General features: G+C 32.8%; 1 pseudogene; it reads left to right on the plus strand.

Annotated features, from left to right (window-relative positions):
• The first annotated feature begins 1,182 nt into the window (after positions 1-1,182).
• Positions 1,183-2,350, plus strand: LOC146926763 (F-box/kelch-repeat protein At3g06240-like; annotated as a pseudogene).
• Positions 2,351-14,902: the final 12,552 nt, after the last annotated feature.

The raw sequence follows: 14,902 nt of genomic DNA on the forward strand, positions 1-14,902 counted from the left end.
TGTGCTTGAGCATTTGTAATCAGATATTACTCATAGTGAAATCTCCTTGGAAGTGCAAGGGGGACTGGACTACTTCCGGATTGTGGAAGGAACCAGTATAATTGCTTTGTGTCGTTCTTCTTCTCTCTCTGTTTTATTCCGCTGCATTTAGATTCTGATTATCACTTCAGAAGCTGTCTTGCTTAGCTTCTGATCAGTGTGTTCAGTTTTTAGGAGAAACGAAGAATTTTTCTAAAACACAATTCAACCCCCCTTCTTGTGTTTTTCTCACCTTCAGAAATAAAGAAAATTAAAAGAAAAAAAAATCAAAAAAGGAATTAAAACACAAGGGAAGATAGGCGAAAGAAAATAAGTATTGTGCATTTTTTTTGTGAGAGTATAGAGAATAGCGTGAGTTGCTGGTTATTTTATGGGTTGGTCGAAGGAGTCCGAGATTTTTGAATAATTATTTTACCAAAAAATTAGATTCAGTTAAACAAACGTCACATGATTTTTTTTTAAGGAAAACGTTACATGATTTTAAATTGTCTAATAAATATATATTTTTGTCAACTCAATATAACACATCGACAATTTACCATTTTCATCTGCTACAAAAGTCCAAAAGTGAATAAATTGAAATAATAGACGTTGAATGAAAAAAAAAACATATGGAAGAGAATGCCATATAAAAACTAAACTTTAAGATGAAAATAAACAAATGACATCCAAAAACTAAAAAACCGGTTGATAACAATATTTTGATTTTCGCATAATCCTACATTGAGTTTGATCATCTCAACATACAAAGATAATCCACACACGTGAGTTTGACACCACATCTTAACCTAAACCTTAAGAAATTATGTATATGGATCATATCACTTATATGTTGCTCAACATCTACTCTCACATCCAATGTGAAACTTTAGCTCACACTCAACACATCAACATATCTCACTTAAGTATAAGACTCTCCGCAGCCGACATGTGTCACTGGGATTCACCCATGCTTCATTCGCAAAATCGAACCGAGTTATAATATCATCATTGGACCTTATGGAAAGAGCCAGCACTGGTGTTAATCTACTCATTAGACATAGAGCAACCACATAAATGAGAATAATACATCTTCATCCAATGTTTTAATTACGACGAAATTCTAGCTCGTGCTTGACACGGGTGTCCATACTAGTTGTTTAATATTAATAGAAAGTCTTTCCTCTGTTCTCTTTGTTAGTTTGTTTGAGTTTGTGTGTTGTTATATCATGTCTCATTGATATCAATTAATTGTCTGCTAGGGTTCAACATGAACCGGCGGCGGTTGTTTCCGAGTCAACCCAATGCGGTGTCGCTCCGATTTCTCCGACATGAAAAGCCAACCCAATTTGGCGATTGTCTTCCCGACCTCCCGGACGAACTTATTTTAGAAAACATCTCGTGGCTCCCGGTGAAATCACTGATTCGATTCAGGTCCGTCAACAAGTCATTTAACCCTATCATCTTTGATCCTTTCTTCGTTCAAATGCATCCCAAGAAATCTGCACGAAATCCGCACCTCACACTTATATGGGATAATACTTTTGATACCAGTCTTCTAACCTTTCCGATTTCCCGTTTACTCGAGAAACTACCGATCACAGTTCACCTTGATCCCTACTATCAATTATATAATAATGACTGTTTTTGGTGGGTTGTTGGTTCATGCAATGGATTGCTATGCTTGATTGATAAGAAGCGTTCACCCTATCGTCAATGGCTTTCTATCTGGAACCCTGCCACTGGGGAATGTTCTGAATTTTATTCTTTTAAACCTCGGCGTGAATATCCGGTGTACTCTTTTGGTTATGATAATTTGGTTGGAACTTTGTCGTAGAGTTTTGTGTAAAGCGTGATCGTGGTAATATAAGAAGCGTGAAAGTTTCCAGCTTGGGGGATACTTGTTGGAGATATATTCAATCTTTCCCTGTACTTCCACTTCACAGTCACAAGTATGCGTTTGCTAGTCGGAACAATGGTGTGCATTTGAGTGGTACCATTAATTGGTTGGCTCTACGCGATTACTCTGGTTTGGATTATTTTTATTTGAATTACAGTAGTATTAGTATTGAACTATATGTGATTCTTTCACTTGATCTCTCAACTGAGACATACACTCAACTGTTATTGCCACGGGGTTTTGATAAGGTGCCACATCATTAGCCAGCAGTTGTGGTTTTGATGGATTGTCTTTGTTTTTGTCATGATTTTGAGGAAACCCGTTTTATTATATGGAAAATGAAGGATTTTGGAGTTCAGGAGTCATGGATTCAATTATACTCCCTCCGGTCCTTATTATAAGAAACAATTGACTTTTTTGGTTCATTGTGTAAGTAATGTATTTAGTCTATATTTCTAATAAAATACATTAATTATTCTATGAACCTAAAATGTCAACTTTTTCTTATAATAAAAACCAGAGGGAGTACAATATTAGTTATAAGAATTTATTTCCAAAAAGTGAACATAAATGTTTGGATTTATTGCCATTGTATCTTTTTGAGAATGGTGATACACTGATATTGACAAGTGACGAAGACAGCATGGTACTAACCTATAATTGCAAAGATAACATAGTAGAGAAAATTCGAATTACTAAAAAATTAAGGTGGTCATGGGCCAAGCATTATGTCGAAAGTTTGGTTTCAACTTGTTGAATGTGAGTTTCTCATCCACATATTACTTGTTTGCAATTGACGCTATAAAATCCTTTGTTGGTGTATAATATATTGTGTGATGGCTTATCTGCTTATCCTGTATATATTGTTGATTAACTACCGACCATTATTGGATGATTGCGTGTAGAAGTCAGTGGAATGATACTTGAGTTACCTCTGTAGCATGTGAATTGTTAATACCTATTACAAGTAACATTTTGTCCCCTTTTTTGCTTAACTTCAGCTTGAGTTGAGTCGAGCTAATTTGTGTTTTCCCTCATCTTTTCAACAAACCTCAAATTCCATCTTTGCAACTACTAATTCAGGAGGCACGACTGCTTTCCCCTTATTATAATTTGATTATTTTAATTAGTGCCTGAGGTTTTGCGTCTGAGCAGTTTTAGGTATAGGAACTTAAGCTTCATAAACTTTGCTCATATTCTCAAATATTCTTGTGGGAAGTAGTGTTTTCATTCATGCCACTGTCAATATTGCATTTTTGATACATTTCCTACTACCAAATTCAGGCAACTTGTGTTTTTTTCCTTTTCAAGGTCACAAGTCTCATGCATGTTCTTTTTGGCTTTCTTTCTCTAGAGAATTCATTGTATCACCCTTAAAAGACTCCAACTTTGGTTTTTTAATCTTTTTCTTCCTGCTGTGTACTTAATGACTTAATGAATGATTGATAATGCAATATAGTTTCAGGAAAAAAAATAAATAGATGTGTAGAACTTAGGTAAAGACACCACTTTGTAACAAATATAATGAGAACAAGTTTCATCAACTATAAAATTTCAAAGCATGTAAACTGTTAAAATTACAGAACTTACATAATAGAGTTTCACTTATAATTCCCACATGTGAAGAGATCATACTATAATTGAAGACCAAATATCTGGCATTCTGAAAGGCACATGGTGAACTCACTTGTTTTTTTTTTTTTTTTTAACGACAAACATTAGTTTTTAGTTCTTATTTTGTTTGGAGAACCGAATCTATGACCTCCTTATGTATCAAAACTTTTGAAAAATTTTATGGTTAATGTTTAACCATGATTTATCATTATTTAACCGTTTACTTCTTGTAGGATTTTGATGAGGAAAGTCAAGCCTATAATGCTGCTCTGCAGGTCGTGAACTCCCAAAGCGTTGCAAGATACATACATTATCAGCATTTTACTTTTCAACAATTGAGGGTTATTCAATGACAGTGAATTTTGCATGTAGCTGGAATATATCCCTAGGGGTTTTGTTAGCTTAGGTTGAATGTGATGTTCTATATGTTACTGCTACTTTGAATGGAAATTTGGGCGATTTGATTGACTGTTATTTGATTTACATTCAAGGTAATTTTTTGCATTGCTTTGCGATGATTTTTGCATTCATGTACCACGAGTTGTCTTATTAAGTGATCATATCTCATATATAGCATATAAGCACTTATTTATAAGCTGTTTCTTTAACCAAATATAAATAGCTTAATTTGCAGCTTTGTTTATTTCATTTGAGTTAAGTTTTTTTATAGTTTTTTTCATAAGCTTTTGAGTTAAGTTTTTTATAATTTGCAGTGTATTGTTTTTGAGTTAGATTTAGGCCTTGTTTTGATGAATAGCTTAATTTGCAGCTTATTTATAAGTACTTATTTATAAGCTGTGTATAAATGAAAAGAGCTTATGAAAAGGGCAATGTTTGAGAGACCTATGCACACCTCTTATTCAAATACATCTGCATTGTGTATGTCTGTCATTTAATTTAATGGATCATGCATTTTCTGATTAGCCTGCAGAGCACTCCCTGTTTCCTTATTGTGATTAGTTGCTTTGTTTCATTTTGTTGACAGATGTCGTCGAATGAAGATGTCATTTCTACCACTCATGTTGTCGCTCCATCGACAGCTCCTTCTTCTGGTTTGCCACCGTTTGGCCGTAAATATCGGTCGCATGTTTGGAATCATTTTGTTGATTTATCGAGAATTTGTGATGTTGGTTACTGATTAATCGATGGAGAACTTCTGATTAATTGATGTTGGTTGCTTGTTTAATTTGCACTTTAATCTAATTCATTTTGGAGATTTGATCTTAATTTGGATTGCTTTTAGGAAAAACTGTTTGAAGTAGCAGTTCAGTTTTTTTTTTAAATGAAACAGTGCACCATTTTGAAGTAGTAGTTCAGTTTGATTTGAATTGATTCATTGTAATTCATTTCAGTTCAAACGAACTAAAAAACAGTTCAGTTCAGTTCAGACACAGTTTTGGGTCTGAATTGAACTTTGCCCACCACTAGTTATATTTTTGATTTAATACTTTGCATTATATGCTCCTAATATTATAACATTCTTCTTAGTGACTCAAGAGCATTATTCTTCTTAGTAGTTTTTCTTTCTCTCGGAAATTCTGCCACAACTATAACATTCAAAATCAAAATTATACTGCCAAAATACATTACCTCTTGGGCATAAATACATGAATATGCAAACTGAAAATAAAATGCTCATTTTAAGCCTTCCAGACAGATAGAATGTTAATGGTAGATGGAAAAATGCAACACACGATAGAGGTGAGTTATATATATATATATATATATATATATATATATATATATATATATATATATATATATATATATATATATATGAGTCAGGATCCGTTGACACCAGGTGTCAACGGATTCGTTGACACCAAATCCTATCCCTCTATTTTGTTAATCTAAAGGCTAATATTTATTCACTTAAAACCTCACATGAGCAAATTTTGCCGACAGTACACGGTATCTTTTTTTCCTCAAATCCCTAATTTTGTGTTTGTGTCTCAGCCCTCAGGTTAATTTTAATCATTGAAAATCTGGAATTGAAAACAGGGTGCATCGTGATACTCCTACTTATTTTTTTCTGAAAAATTTGTTATTACTTATCTACATCTCTATTCTCTATTTGTTAATTTCTTGTATCAATAACAGCTCGACACTCTGTGCCAATATCATGAAAAATATTGCAATTGAAGGAAAAAAATGATGAATTGAGGGGTATTTGGATGGGTTTGGTATGAGTATTTTATGTATAAGTCTGCAGATATGAAATTGTTGGGATTATATCAATTATGAAATCGGCGACAACTGTGCACCTCATTCCCAAACCTTAAATTCCATCCATTGAGAAACTCATTCAAAATTACTTCCTCAACGTGAAATTGATTTGATAAATATGTACATGAATACTATCTAATTAGGTTGTAATTTGGTGAATGAAGTCTGCTTGATTGCACATCGATATTGATCAGTGGATATGGCAACAGTTTCAAATTAAGTTTGATGATTGAATACACCAACGAAATAGAGACTCATGTGGGTTGATTTAGAAAACTAATATTAGCCTTTGGATTAACAAAATAGAGGGATAGGATTTGGTGTCAACGGATCCTGCCTCTATATATATATATATATATATATATATATATATATACGCCGGAGGCTGATTCGTTAAAGAGGGTCACGTTCCTTTTATGTATTTGGGCCTTCTGATAGGGTCAAATCGGAAGAAATTGGCTACTTGTGAGCCTTTGTTGGAAAAACTCCAAAATAGGCCTAATGCTTGGGGATATAGATACATTAGTTTGGGAGGTCGCAGTGTGTGTGTGTGTGTGTGTGGGGGGGGGGGGGGGGGGGGGGTGGGGGGTGAAGTGGATGAGGGTGTGCCAACCAAAAGAGGAAGGAGGTTTAGGAATTAGAGATGTCAAATTGGTGAATTTCAGTGTTGTAACAAAGTGGAAATGGAGGCTTATTCAATATTATCAACCTCATTGGAAAAGAGTAATTGTTGAGAAATACAGGGTTTAGAGCTTGTAGGGTGGTGAATGTTGATGTGGAGAGTTGGCCTTCGGTGGCATCCCACCTGGTCGAAGGATGCAATGGGTACAAATTGGTTCAATATGGAGGTGACACGTAAGGTGGGTAATGGAATTACTACGAGTTTTGGGAAGATAAGTGGGTGTGGCCAAACCCACTTTGGGAGATTTTCCCATGTCTTAGGTGTAGAAGGTTGTTTGTGTGAGAATTGGATCTTTTCAATAATCTTTTGGGGATTTTGGATGGGTTTGTAGCATCGGAGGAAGAGAATTCGTGGTTATGGAGGCCGAAGGGAAGTGGTGGATTTTCGGTACAATCATGTTATTTGTTACTTGAAAAGAGGTGTTTGATAGATGGTGGGGTGAGGGATGCGGAGAAAGTGGTGTTTAGGTACATTTGGAAGAGTCCGGCTCCATCCAAGGTAATTGTGTTCTTTTGGTCCTTACTACTAGATCGGATTGCAACTCGGGTGAATCTAGCTTATAGGAGAGTGTTGAATGAGGAGGCTTCGGTCAACTGTGCTTTCTGCAGTGTTGGTTAAGAAACCTACTCACCTTTTTTTGCATTGTGACTTCATTTCTAAGGTGTGGCTGAAGTTATTTATGTGGATTCAGATAAATTTCATCAATCCTCCAATTCTGTTTGTGCATTGTTATTGTTGGTCAGCGGAGGCTCAACCTAGAAAGCTAAGACGGGGGATTTTGGTTAATTTGGCACGCTGTAATTTGGGGGAATTGGAAAGAAATGAATGATTGTATTTTTAATAATATGGTCAAGGAGGTGGTTGATTTGGTAGATTAAATAAAGGTGTTGTCGTGGCAGTGGAGTCTTAGTAGGTTGAAAATTCCGGCGTGTCTTTATTATTAGTGATGTTTGAATCCAAGCTTATGTTTGTTGAAGTAGTTGAGTGTGTGTGGTTTAGTGTTTTGGTTGTTTGGCAGGTGCTGTGTGCTTTAGTTTGGTTGTGGTTTTGGTGTCTTGCGCATCAGCCTCCTTTTTTATGTTTTGGTGGATTGTGCTGTTGTTTTGCTGCTAAGTACACAAGCAGCTGGCGCCTTTGTTTGTTGTGTTTTTGGCGTTCAGTTTCGGTTCGTCTATTTCGGATTGTGTTTATAATAATATTTTGCTGATTAAAAAAAAAAAAAAACATGGGGATGGTAATTCACATTCATCAAAGATCATTAAGGAGTAAATTAACAATCTACACCCACTTACTTTTTATCAAACAATCAATTTCTACTATTTTAAGCAACTTTAGTTAAACAAAAACATTTAAATTCCTAAAAAAAGAGAGAAAAACAATCATTTGGGTTCCACGTGAGAATTGAGAACTGACTTTATTTTTTTCTTTTTCTTTTAAAACTTTGTTTGTTTTAACTGGTTATTGTATTTATTTTGGTTCAATACAGTGTTCTAGTTTAAACAGGAAGAAAGATTTAGTAGCTTCATCACAAAAAAAAAAAAAAACAAACAAAGGAAAGCTTCAGTGATTTAATGACAACTTGCAAATGGCAATAAGATTTAGGGCATATCAAGTGAAATGAGCAACTTAAATGAGAGGAGCTAATATCATTCATTGGATCAAAATACATGATCGTAATCAAATTCCACTAAAAAAGAATCGGAAAAGTTGAATAAAGAAAAATATGTTACCTCTTCTCTTGAAACGTGCCGCTTCCTCTTCGTTATTTTTCCTGGTTTTCTTCCTCTCTCACAAGACCCAAGCATACGTTTCCTCTTCAATTTTTTTAATCTGCATTTGGACCTTCGTGTTATGCCAACCGCTTCACATGAGACACCATGCAACAACTTCCTATGTATTATTAAGTTCTATGAATCAACTTCTCACCCACCCAATTGCCTATTTGTTGTAGTGGAATTCTACAATTTCATCTTTATTGAAATTACTTCTTCATACTGTACCCAATTGCCTATTTGTTGTACCATAATATATATATATTAGGAAACAATGAAAAGAATAGAAAAGTGAATTCTCATTATTGAATCAAGTGTTACAACCGGTTTATATATACAAATGCAAGTGCACCATAAGCTAAAAAATGCTAAAGAGTAGCAAAGTAAACTAACCATAGGTAGTTTGGGCAACAAGTAAAGATGGATTCCTAGAGCTCTCTTGCAAATGTGTTTTTTGAAATAATCAATGAGAAGTCTATTGGCCGTGTCTTTGAGCAAATTGTAATCCAGAGTGATTATAGTTAAATCCCTTGGAAGTACAAGGGGACTGCACTACTCCTGTGTTGTGGGTGAAACCAGTATAAATTGCTTTGTGTTTGTCTTCTCTCTCTCTGACTCTTTATCTTTGTGTTCTGTATTTCCGTTGTATTCAGACTCTGAGTCAGAATCTGCAGCATCAGATTCTAACCAAATCTCTTATTTCTAAATGTTAACCCGTGACGCAATATTAACCTTAGATTTAACCTAATATTTTTGTGTGATTTTACTATATTAACCCTAGATTTAATTTATGCGAAATGTCATCTCTTATTTCTAAATGTTAACCCGTGACGCAATATTAACCATAGATTTAACCTAATTTTTTCGCGTGACTTTTCTATATTAACCCTAGATTTAATTTATGCAAAATGTCATCTCTTATTTCTAAATGTTAACCCATGACACAATATTAATCCAAAATTTAACTTAATTTTTTCGCGTGACTTTACTAAATTAACCCTAGATTTAATTTATGCAAAATTTCATCTCTAATTTTAACCTAATTTTTCCCTCCACACTTTTGCATTTAATGTTTATCTAAAGTAAAATAAAATTATATTCCTAATTATAAGCTGTTTTTTCGAAAGGAATAACTGTTAACCCGTCTCGCTATACTTAACCTAATCCTTATTTATTAATTTTGGTAGGTCTGCAGCAATTTAACCTAATATTTTCCCGCTCATTTGCTGAATTAGGTTAGAATAATTTAACTTAACAACTTTTATCTGATAAAATGGATCGCACCAATTTCATTCTTATTCTCTTGCCTTTTTTTTTGACAATATTTTGTACACTATTATTTAATACTAAAAAAATATATCGCACCAATTTCACTCCTATCCTCTTGCCTTTTTTTGACAATATTTTGTACACTTATTTAATACTAAAAAAATGCATCGCACCAATTTCATGCCCCCCCAATTTCATGTTTTTTTTTGACAATATTTTGTACGCTTTTTTTTTTTAAGGAAATATTTTGTACACTTATTTAATACTAAAAAAATGCATCGACCAATTTCATTCCTATCATGTTGCCATTTTTTTTACAATGTTTTCTACACTTATTTAATACGTTTACAAATAGAATACCCTAATCCTTATTTATTAATTTTGTTAGGTCTGCAACAATCTCTTATGTGTCAATACCTTTACAATAAACATGTGCGGAGCACGGATCAAAAATCTAGTCTTACTTATAAATGTTAACCCGTCTCGCTATACTTAACCTAATTTTAACCTAATTTTTTCCTCACACTTTTGCATTTAATGTTTATCTAAAGAAAAATAAAATTATATTCCTAATTATATGCTATTTTTTTGGAAATCTCTTACTTATAAATGTTAACCCGTCTCGCTATACTTAATATAATTTTAACCTAATTTTTTCCTCCACACTTTTACATTTAATGTTTATCTAAAGTAAAATAAAATTATGTTCCTAATTATATGCTATTTTTTTCTGTCAAAAAATTATATGCTGTTTTTTTGGAAAGGAATAACCGTTAACCCGTCTCGCTATACTTAACCAAATCTCTTACTTATAAATGTTAACCCGTCTCGCTATACTTAACCTATTATGTTACGTTACTTATAAGTGGTAATCCGTCTCTCTATACTTAACCTAATTTTTCCCTCACACTTTTGCATTTAATGTTTATCTAAAGTAAAATAAAATTATATTTCTAATTATATGCTATTTTTTTTGGAAATCTCTTACTTATAAATGTTAACCCTTCTCGCTATGCTTAACATAATTTTAACCTAATTTTTCCCTCCACACTTTTGCATTTAATGTTTATCTAAAGTAAAATTAAATTATGTTATTAATTATATGCTTTTTTTTTTGGAAAGGAATAATCGTTAACCCGTCTCGCTATATTTAACATAATCTCTTACTTATAAATGATAACCCGTCTTGCTATACTTAATCTATCATGTTACGTTATGGTATCAAGGACGATGTCATGGAAAATTATGTTATGGTACAGTACCAACGTCTATGCTTCTTAATATTATGAAATACTATATGACAATCATGACATTCATCTAAATTATTTTGTTACCTATTACCGTCAAATATTACCTTCCATTTGACCGGTGCATTAGCACGGGTCGATGATCTAGTTTTTATAACCTCTTAGAAGAGGAATTCGTCAAAAGACCTACATAATTTAACCCTTAATCAAATTTTCCTATATTAATGTTATATTTTTAGAGGTATTTAAAAAATAAGGATTTATATTATATTTTTTTAAATTACTTTTGTTATTGAAAAAGATAAACATTATTTTATGGGTTTGTTACATTTTGAAAATAACAAATACTTCTACTTATAATTTCATACAAAATACCGTTCAAAATGTACACGAGTTAGCGCAATAAAATGAGCGGAAAGACGGACACTATCGATATTTTCGCTAGTAGATAATAGATATTATACCCTTTCATATTGTAAAAAACTATGATTATCTTTTTCGATGAAACGAACAATATATCAATTATAATATCATTAAAAAAGTATAACAAATATAATATAAATTGTTATCTTTTTTAATATTGTAACAAACTATGCTTATCTTTTTCAATGATACCAATAATATAACAAATACAATATAAATTCTTATATTTTTAAATATGTTTTAGAATATTGCATATTATATGCAGGGGTCGGGGTTTGAACCCTAGACATCCACTTCTCCAAATTTAAAATGTGTGAGCTCTAGTCACTAGCCTCTTGACCCAATAAATAAATAAATAAATAAATAATATTCTTAACTTTTAAAATTTGCTTTAGGCTATAATTGTAAAGAGAAAAACTCAAACTAAAATGGTTTACTTTCTCTATTTATACTAGCGAAAAGACGGACACTCACGTGCCTGTTTTTCCTCTCTTTTATTACACTAACGTTTAAGAATTATGAACAGTGTTTTTTTATAAAATTTTGATTTTGATTAAAACTAAAAATATAAATGTTTGTTGCTTTAAAATAATAACTAATCAAATAACCATGATTATCTTTTTCAATGATACCAAGAATATAATAAAAAAATATAATATAAATTCTTATTCTTTTAATGACTCCAACAACAATATTTAATATATGAAAAGTTGTTTAAGGATATAATTGAGATAATGAAAAAGTAAGTATAAATATACTCATCGAGTTTGTTACACGTTTTAAGAGAAAAAAGAAAAAAAATCTAAATATGTATATAATCATATCATATGTTTCTTACACTTCTATTTTAATATTTGAATTTACTCGTATATGTTGGTTACATGTAATTTATATTGAAAATTAAGGGTAATTTTAAAAAAGAAAAACCAACAAAAAAAAAATAGAACATGCTATTTTCTCTAAATATAGTATAGAATAGATACTAATTTTATAATAACTGAAATTAATATAAGGTAAACACAAAGAAAACGATTATAATTAATTATTTGCTAGGGTTCAACATGAACTGGCGGCGGTTGTTTCCGAGTCAACAGAACCTCCCAAACCTCCCCGACGAACTTATAATACAAATCATCTCGTGGCTTCCGGTGAAATCTCTCATTCGATTCAGGTCCGTCAACAAGTCAATTAACTCTATCATCTCTGATCCTTTCTTCGTTCAAATGCATCTCAAGAAATCCGCACGAAATCCACACCTAGGACTTATGTTGGAACACGTTGATGCGATTCTTTTAACCTTTCCAATTTCCCGTTTACTCAATAAACTACCGATCACCGTTCATCCTTGATCCTTACTATCAAATGAGATATAAAAGTTTATTGTAAGTTTGAGATATTTGACTGCAACAAGACCAGATATAGTATATGGAGTTGGTTTACTTAGCAGATACATGGAAGAGCTACATGTTAGTTACTTTCAAGGAACCAAGAGGATTCTTCGTTATATCAAATGTACTCTGACCGATAGAATTTTTTATGTTAATAATAGTAATGTGAAGCTTGTTGGATATACAAATAGTGATTGGGTAGGAGGTATAGAAACAAGAAAAAGTACGTCAGTGTAAACATTTCATTTGGGCACTGGTGCAATATCATGGTCTTCGAAGAAACAACATGTTGTCGCTCTTTCCACACCTTAAGCACAATATATAGTTGTGCTACTCAAACAGTGTGGCTGAGAAGAATTTTAGAAGTGATGGATCAAAAGAAGAATACTCCTACAGAGATATATTGTGATAACAAGTCAGCGATTGCACTGTCTATCTAATTTATCCAAGGGCGGTCCAAACATATTGATATCCGGTTTCACAAGATACGAGAGTTGATTGCTGAAAAAGAAGTGGTGATCGAGTATTGTCCCACTGAAGAACAAATTACAAATATTTTTACAAAGCTTGTTGAAGATCGAGTTATTTTACAAGTTGAAGATGATGCTTGGAATAACAAGTTTGAATGCTTGATTTAAGGGATGCAATGTTTAAAATTAAATCAAGAATATACTAGAAGATTAAAGAAGTTATGATGTGGCACCATTTGCTTTTTTTTACTTATGAGATAAGATTAGATTATTAAGTTACTTTGCCATTAAGACTAAAAAAAATATGCAGCACCGCTAGGAATAATCTAGCACAGCCATGTATTTGCTTAGTCATTAAGAAGTAGAAATATCTAAGTACTTTTTTCAAAAAAAAGTAAAAAATATCAAAGTACTATCACCGCAGCTTTTAATTTCTTAGTTATTAAGGTTAGAAAGCCTATAAATTCCATAACCTTTCAAGTTTTTATGAATAACAAAAGAGTGGTTAATAGAAAGTCTTTCCTCTGTTCTCTTTGTTAGTTTGTTTGAGTTTGTGTGTGTTATATGTTCCATTGATAACAATTAATTGTTTGCTAGGGTTCAACATGAACTGGCGGCGGTTGTTTCCGAGTCAACCCAACCTCCCTGACCTCCCCAATGAACTTATAATAGAAATCATCTCGTGGCTGCCGGTGAAAACTCTCGTTCGATTCAAGTCCGTCAACAAGTCATTTAACTCTATCATCTCTGATCCTTCCTTCGTTCAAATGCATCTCAAGAAATCCGCACGAAATCCACACCTAGGACTTATGTTGGAACACGTTGATGCGATTCTTTTAACCTTTCCAATTTCCCGTTTACTCAATAAACTACCGATCACCGTTCATCCTTGATCCTTACTATCAATTGAGATATAAAAGTTTATTGTAAGTTTGAGATATTTGACTGCAACAAGACCAGATATAGTATATGGAGTTGGTTTACTTAGCAGATACATGGAAGAGCTACATGTTAGTTACTTGCAAGGAACCAAGAGGATTCTTCGTTATATCAAATGTACTCTGACCGATAGAATTTTTTATGTTAATAATAGTAATGTGAAGCTTGTTGGATATACAAATAGTGATTGGGTAGGAGGTATAGAAACAAGAAAAAGTACGTCAGTGTAAACATTTCATTTGGGCACTGGTGCAATATCATGGTCTTCGAAGAAACAACATGTTGTCGCTCTTTCCACACCTTAAGCACAATATATAGTTGTGCTACTCAAACAGTGTGGCTGAGAAGAATTTTAGAAGTGATGGATCAAAAGAAGAATACTCCTACAGAGATATATTGTGATAACAAGTCAGCGATTGCACTGTCTATCTAGTTTATCCAAGGGCGGTCCAAACATATTGATATCCGGTTTCACAAGATACGAGAGTTGATTGCTGAAAAAGAAGTGGTGATCGAGTATTGTCCCACTGAAGAACAAATTACAAATATTTTTACAAAGCTTGTTGAAGATCGAGTTATTTTACAAGTTGAAGATGATGCTTGGAATGACAAGTTTGAATGCTTGATTTAAGGGATGCAATGTTTAAAATTAAATCAAGAATACACTAGAAGATTAAAGAAGTTATGATGTGGCACCATTTGCTTTTTTTTACTTATGAGATAAGATTAGATTATTAAGTTACTTTGCCATTAAGACTAAAAAAAATATGCAGCACCGCTAGGAATAATCTAGCACAGCCATGTATTTGCTTAGTCATTAAGAAGTAGAAGTATCTAAGTACTTTTTTCAAAAAAAAAGTAAAAAATATCAAAGTACTATCACCGCAGCTTTTAATTTCTTAGTTATTAAGGTTAGAAAGCCTATAAATTCCATAACCTTTCAATTTTTTATGA

Source organism: Medicago sativa, chromosome 4, assembly GCF_051527215.1.
Source record: "Medicago sativa cultivar Bolivia chromosome 4, Bolivia_mono, whole genome shotgun sequence".
NCBI lineage: Eukaryota > Viridiplantae > Streptophyta > Magnoliopsida > Fabales > Fabaceae > Medicago > Medicago sativa.